Here is an 8,273-nt window from a genome sequence, read left to right as displayed (position 1 = left end):
TATAAAGTTATAAAGTTAAATTTATAGATTTTAAAAGTTATAAAAGTATACTATTACTACAAGAATGGGAAGGTTTTAGTCATTCATACTCACGTTGGCTTTCCAGAAATTCTTTAGTTTCAGATAAAACTTTGATGAAGTCCTTTAAATTAACTTGTCCATGCTCTATAAAATAGTGTAAAAACACAACTCAGAGAATATAATGGCAAAGGAAATCTAAAAAAAATCAATTTACCAAAAACAAAGTAAAGTGGGAGGCAGGTGAACTACTAAGCCTTTATTTCCTTTTGTCTTAATATATCTGGCAGTGTTGGTCTAGTAAAAAAGAGCAGTAAAAAATGAAGATATTGGAACTATTTCTCATCTGAGTGACTTGGGTAAGTCATAAATGTTTTGGGGCCTTGGATTAGATCTTTATGTGTAAAACAAAAGGTGGAAACTAGACAATCTCTGCCTTCCCTTCAGGCTGTACTTCCAATGATTACCCTTTTAATAAAATCTGTCTATGAAACCAAATTAAGAATCACTTCTTAATGGGTTTATCAGTCAATGTAAATCCTACCCCTTTTGCCATCACCACAGAGGCATGGTCATAGAAACCTTTTAGAAAAGGAACCTTAAGGCTGGTCAGAATCACTCGCCATAATGAAAGCTATCAGTTTTGAGGAGTCATCTTTTCTGTCTACAGAGGAGGAGGAAGAATAAGGAGCCATAGTGATCTGCTGAAGATCTGGTAAGATCAGAGGACAAGCATGAGTAGAAGCTTGTGACAATGGCAGAACCCATAACACAGTATCTCACCCCTTCTGAACACAATGCAAGGAATCATGAAGGAAGTGGAGCCTTAGAGAAAGGGAAGGGAGTTAGCAATTCCAAGAGGAAGAAGTGAGAAGAGACAATTCCAAATGGGATGAGAAGAGAAAGGTGAGACTATGGGGCCCAGAGGTAGAAGGTCAAATGTGAATGACTACGGGAAGCAATATATAATCAATCAACCTGGGAAGAATTTTTGAGCTAAACTGTGAAGGGCTTTAAAAACCAAACAGTCCATTTTACCAGCATCTAGCATAGTGCCTGCCACATAGCAGGTGTTTTTAATAAATATTTGTTGGCTAGTTGGTCAAATGAGAAAATATAATATATATAAAGCAATTTGCAAATCTTAAATGATAAAACTAATTCTCTTAATCATGGTCCAAACATAGAAATTTTGGTTATATCGTGGGAAATAGTATATAGATAGTTGGTGTTGAGTTGTTTCAGTCATGTCTTCAATGACCCAAGTAGAGGGTTTTCTTGTCAAAGATACTGGAATGGTTTGCCATTTCTTTCTCCAACTCATTTTTACAGATGAAGATCTGAGGTAAACAGCTAGTTAGTATTTGAAAACAGATTTGAATTCAAGTCCCCTGACATCAGGACCTGGGTTCTAACCACTAGCTGCTCTTGAGAGATATAGATATATGAATATACCACTGCAACTATACATGAATGTTTTTATGTTTATTCTGATTTTATGTATATTTATCGCCTCTGTACTCACATACTCTGAGCTAGTAACTTCTTGTACAACTCACCATCAATCTTCATAGATTTCAATGCCTCATTAATTTCGGCTTCATTCAGAGAAATCCCTAATTTATTCATTATAGGTATGAGCTGATTAACATTGACATTCCCATCAGTGACACTGGCATAAACTTCACGGTAATCTTCTAGTCCTATATGTATGTAAATCATATTTACAAAATTAGTCATTTGGTGAGTCTTTTAACAATTTGTTTTCCTAAAACTGTGGTTCTTTGGTGTGGGCACTGAATGAAATATCTTGAAATCTAAACTTCTCCACATGTCTGGCAAACTAAAAGATATTTATGGTGTTTGATTAAATCATCATAAGTACTAGTAAATACCCTATTAGCTGTAAGCACTTTCTGAAGAGGAATTGTTCCATTTTTTGTTTCCTAAGCATCTAATGAAAGAAAGTAGGTCCTTAATAAATGTTTATTTGCTTGAATAATTAATATTAAATAATTGAATAATTAATGCATAAAGTAAGACAATAGAAATATCTCAAGGAACTAGAATTTTCTTCCTTGATTATAATAGGTTAGTAATACATGTTAGCTTATTCTTATAGAAAGGGATTATTAAAATTATTATAGAAATTTTAATTACCAGGAATTAAGAACAATTTTTCCACATGGTCATTGGTTGTTGAATTTGCTATTTTGCTACTTCCCTCTTCTTTCCACCCCCCCACCCCGCCTCCGATCTCAAAGAAACTTTGGTTTCTCCCGAGATTACTTTGCTCTTGGAAATAATATTAGGATGATAATAATGGGCAAAGAGATACATTTTAATTCATTTGACTCTTAAGGTTCATTCTCTAAGACAATTTCCAATGTTTTAAGGTCTCTGTTGAACTGGTAACATTTCAGGTCCTAAACAAGAATTCTCAGATATTTTATGATTATTGTTGGATTGAAACTATCCAGATTTTTTCATAACTGCTTTTCATCTCCCAAATCTTTTTTGTTCCCATTGTTTGTCAGGGGGAAGAAGAAGGAAAAACAATAACCCAGAATAGAAGATGATACAGAAGGAAAGATCATGGCACTACAATTGTTCTCCTTGGACTTTTCTAGATAGGAATTGACTTGAATGTGGGAATGAAAACATAAGCAGCAAAAGACTTCTTCCTTTGCTGGTGCTACTTAAATTCCATATAGTTATGCATCCTTCAAGTAAAACCTATCTAGATTAATCATTTTAGTCCACATATTTCTGAACTCATAGTGTTTATCATATTTTTTGTTTGGTGACAAGTTATTCCTAGTTATTTTGTAGTTATTTAACACAAACTGGCATTTAAATTTTTTTCATTAAATCTTGGTTTAATTATTAAATCTTATTAAATCTTGCTTTCCAACCTGAGTTCCCCAAAATCCAGACTTATTTATGATATACCACCAGAGGTCCAGTAGAGCTTTGTTAAATGTTTTGGACATAGTTTGTTATTCAATCATTTTTCAGTTTTGTCCAACTCTTTGTGACCCAATTAGGGGTTTTCTTGACAAAGATATTGGACTGGTTTACCCTTTCTTTTTCCAGCTCATTTTACAGATATGGAAACTGAGGCAAATTTGATTAGGTGACTTGACTAGAGTCAAGTGCTAGTTAGGATCTGAGGCTGGATTTAAACTCAGGTTTTCCTAACTCCAAGCCCAGTATTCAAGCTATTGTATCATCTAGCCGCCCTATTGGACACAGTAGATACTTTATAAGGACATGGGCAAGACTGGGTCCAATACTGGATCTAGAGTCAGGAAAACCTGGGTTTAAATCCTGTGACTTGCAAGTTATTTAAACTCTTTCTACCTCAGTTTCTTCATCTACAAAACGGACATTTAAAATACCTGTAATCCCTTTGCCTCAAAGGATTATTATGAAGCTCAAAAGAGAAAAGGTATGAAAATGCTTTACAAATTTTAAAGTACTAAATAAATATTAGAAAATAGAAATTAATAAATAATAGGTGATTACTGGTCAAATTGTTAAATTTTACTGCTAAAATCTCAATATATTTGTATGTGCATATATACATGCATACATATATACATATGCATATGCATATATACATATGTGTGCCTTTGTACATCAAAAGATTTGGGCATTCCTAATTTGCCAATTAAAATTATCTTCCTATTCAATAAAGGAATGAAATAGGAACCAGGGACAGAGGAGGTTCTGGAAGTGACATGAACATTTTAGTTGAAATGCTATTGGCAGAAGAAAAAGGAGTATATATTTTTCTTTTGAAATTCATACTCACGTTTACCCTTCTGAAATTTTTCCATGTCAGCCAGTTTATTGAAAAAATCCTTTAAATTCACAGCTCCATCCTCTAAAAAGGGGGACAAAAGGTCATTTAGTTATTTCCAGAGAAGAGACAGTTTGCCCTATAAAGCCATCCTATAATAATATACAGAGTAAAGTTAGAGAAATTATGATAAACCAGATTCAGAATAAGAGCTGTCTCATAAACTAATCTGAAAATGAGGTATCAAAGCAAGACTTCAAGGGAGGATGATCAAATAAATAAATAAAAATTTCACACAGCAAAAACGTTCATCTGACCTCAACTTTGGAGTAGTCATAGAATAATAGAAAATGATTATAGATTTGGACCTGGAAAGGAATCATATAATCTAATCTCCTAGTTTTTCAGATGAGGTCCAGAGGGATTGAGTGAGTTCCTAAGGTTTCATAGGGGCTAAATTGGCTTAATCAGGATTCAATTCAGTCTTTCAACTCCAAAAAGACAAGACTCTTCCCACTAGTTATTGCCAATGTTTCCTTCATTTGGTAAATGGATTGCTTTACTTAACCTGTCTTTGGCAGTCTATTTAGATCTGGACCTCTTCTCAGAATAATTTTTTAAAAACAATTTAAGGGACTTTCATTTAGAGGTTAGAGAAAATAAAGATAAAATATATTCCCCCATTCAAATTCTCAGGTTAAGAACCTGGATTAACTCAGATTAAGTATAGAATTCATTCTCATTCTCATTCTCTCTCTCTCTCTCTCTCTCTCTCTCTCTCTCTCTCTCTCTCTCCATAGAAACATAGACAAAGAAAATAAAGATGTGCAGAAAATAAAGAATTTAAATATATGCATATAGAAAAATTTTCTCTCTACCTGCATGAAATAAAATTTTTCTATATCTGCATATAGAAAATATTTCTACAAGTCAGATTTTCTCTAAGGATGTACCCATTTATCATTGGACATCCTACTCTTGGTATAACTTTTTAAATTGTGACTAAAAACTATATAGCACTTGTCTTTTTGCTTTCATCTTTGTATTCATGATTACTATAAAAATGTGATTGCTTGAGTCAGGAAGGTTCCCATTTATGGGAGGAAGGCACAACAGTGGGAACAGCAACTCTCTCTGAGTAAAATGCTTATAAAATGATTCATGTATCTCTATTGGTAAAACACAAAGTATAAATTGTTTTCTTCAACAATATATATCCCCCCTCCACAGTCCTACCACTAGATTATAAGGCCCTTGAGAACAAAGATTTTTTTCTTTTAATCTTTATATAAAAGGTACTGTGTGTTTAGCATATATTAGATGCTTAATAAATAATTGGTGAATTAAGTTATATAAATGGGACACATGAGAAATCATTTGATACATTTGGATAACCTATATTAGGACAAAGTTTTGTGAGATTCCTAGAATGTCAATACAACAACACAACAGTGTCTTACCTTCCCCATCCTCAAATCTAAACCTTGTGAATATTCCAGTCCTGACTGGAACTTGACCAGTGACAACATCTATCATCTAATACACCATTAAGCTTTCAGTACTCACCATCGGGATAGATTAATTTCAGAGTGTCCTTAATCTTGTCAGGTGTTAAATCCATTCTCAATGTCTCCAAAATAGATGGTAAATCATCTGCCTTCACTTTCTCATCTTTGATAATGCTGACAAATTCACGTGCATCTTCTAATCCTATAAAATAGAAATCAAAGTATAACACTGTACCACATTAGATACAGATATAGGTAGGTTTGTGAGTGTGTGCCTGTGTCTGTATCTGTGTATGTGTATGTGTGATTGGGCAGCTAGGGGGTGTAGTGGATCGTACACTGGACATGGAGTTAAGAAAACCTGTGTTCAAATTTGATCTCATATATTTACTAGCTGTGTAATCCTGAGTAGTGACCTAACTTCTGTCTGCCTCAGTATTCTCATGAGGATAATTATAGCATCTTGATCTCAGGGTTGTGTGCAGATCAAATGGGATATTTATAAAGTTCTAAACAGAGTGCTTGGCAATCTGTAGTGCATATTTATATAATATTGTATATTTAATAACAAATGCATATATGTATATGTGTATTGATATATATGTATATATATATACATACATACATACACACACACACACACACTCTGTGTGTACAAATACACAAAAATATACCCACAATTTGTTGTGGGAGGAAGAAGCATTTATTTTTGAAATGAGTTTTTGGGTTTGAAGCCTTACTAAAGTGAGCCAAGGAATCACACAAATATCAAATAAAAACCAAGAGTGGAAATTATTATGTAAAAAACAGCAGATTTCAGATAAAAGCTAAAGCTAAAATAGATTTAATCAAAAGAGGAAAATAGGGGAACTACACTATAATGTCAGCAATATTAATCAATATTGTTTTAGGCTGCTTAAAATGACCAGAGTATAATCTTCCTATGGTAGAGAAAATGATGAACTGGTGAATTTAGAAAAATACGGAAAGACTTGGATGTATGAAAAAATGCTATCCACTTTCAAAAAAAAACAGATGATAGTGGAAATAAGCATAGAAAGTAAGGTCTTACAAATGTCTATAGGTATAAATGTATATGATTTTAGATATCTATGAATATGAATTTGTATATGTTTATGTATATATGTGTGTATAAGTATATAATATGTATAAGTGTAAAAGTGTGTGTGTGTGTGTGTGTGTGTGTGTGTGTGTTGTGTGTCTGTACAAACTTAATTGTAGCCTTGGGGGAGGGTGGAGAGGGAGAAAAAATACAGTAAAAAGTGCACAGCAGAAAACAAAAGAAAACTTCTAAAGAAAAGATGGACAATTTTGTTCTATTGGGCACATGACAATTTTTTCCTTTTCTTATTTTGTATTTAAGATTAAAATAAAAAATGCATTATTAAATAAGTACATATAATAAAAAGAAAAGCAAAAAATATAAAGTGACCCAAGAACTTAAAGATTCTATATATTCCCAGTGGCCATCATAAAAATTTGAGTAAATAATGCAATGAAGTTTTATAATATTGTCACAAATAAAATATTACTTTCTCCCCAAAGGGAGGTTCCATGGTACAGTGGAGAGCTTGTTGTGCTGGGGTCAGAAGACCTGAATATAATTCCTTTCTCTGCCTATAACCATGGGTTATATAGATTAGTGATTTAATTTCTCTAGGTCTCAGTTTCCTCAATGGTAAAACAAGAGGGTTAGAGCACATGATTCTGAAGTCTCTTCCATTTCCTCCATAGATCTGTGATAGTATGATATTAAAAGGGGAATTAAAAGTGGGGGAAACTCCCAGAAATACTTTCTTCAAAGTGCTTGGTTAATAATCATACTCACTGATAATGAAATATTAACTTAATAGATTTAAATGTCAAAAAGTACCAAGAAATAAAGGAATAAAGTTTCAACTATAATAATTTTGAACTTTGTACTCACTCTGGATATCAAGAAATGGCTCAGATTTAGCCAAATTGTCAACAAATTCTTGTAAATTCACTGCTCCTTCACCTATAATAGGAAAATAAGCATGTATACATATGCATATTCATACATATACAGAAAAATGAACCCCCCAAAATTACAAATGAGATATTAGAAAGTTTCTGGTCATCTTCCAAATCTTTCACTTTCATTTATCTTTATGTGATTCTAATTTAAATTTAAATGTTTCCAGAAACAAATTTTGTTGTAACTTCTCTCTCACTTCCTTAGTTTGTTTCATCTGAAATCAATCTATAGTCATTTGTCTTTACTAATGTGAATTCCATGAGCAGAAACTTCAAATTAGTGAGTCAAATGATTCTATTGAATTAAATGTTTGCACTTAGAAACATCAGAGATACAATAATGATGATGATAATTACCAGCATTTATATAACAACAGTTAAACACTTTGATGTTATCTCATTTGATCCTCATAACAACCTTGTTATTAGGTTTTTTCAAAACAAAGAGGGAACTGAGGCAAATGGCACTTAAGTGACATGCCTAGAGTCACAAAGCTAATAATAATGTTTGGCCTTTATTTTCAAAGAAGACCACAACATCAGGGAGGTGATACCATGACAAGCACATGAATTGGATTTGAGTGAGGGGGTGCTGTGCTAAGTCACCAGCTTCACTTACTTCTCCAGAGCCATTTTGGGTCTAGTGGCCAGATATGAATCAGAACAATTTGAGATAGTCCTGGATATGAAGCAACCAGGGTAAAGTAATTTGTCCAAGGTCACAGCTAAGAAGTGGCAAGCATCTGAGGCTGGATTTGCACTCCCATCCTCCTGACTCCAAGTGCTCTATCCATTGCACCACCCAGCTACCCTTGGGTCACAAAGCTAATAAGTGTCTGAAGCAGGAATCACACTCAAGTCCTCCTGACCCAAGACTAACACTCTACCCACCTTGTCACCTAGATGCTCAAAATTAAGAATAA

Source organism: Macrotis lagotis, chromosome 2, assembly GCF_037893015.1.
Source record: "Macrotis lagotis isolate mMagLag1 chromosome 2, bilby.v1.9.chrom.fasta, whole genome shotgun sequence".
In the NCBI taxonomy this organism is placed as follows: Eukaryota; Metazoa; Chordata; class Mammalia; order Peramelemorphia; family Peramelidae; genus Macrotis; species Macrotis lagotis.
The sequence above is the reverse complement of the archived record's forward strand: the minus strand, read 5'-3'. Positions refer to the sequence as shown.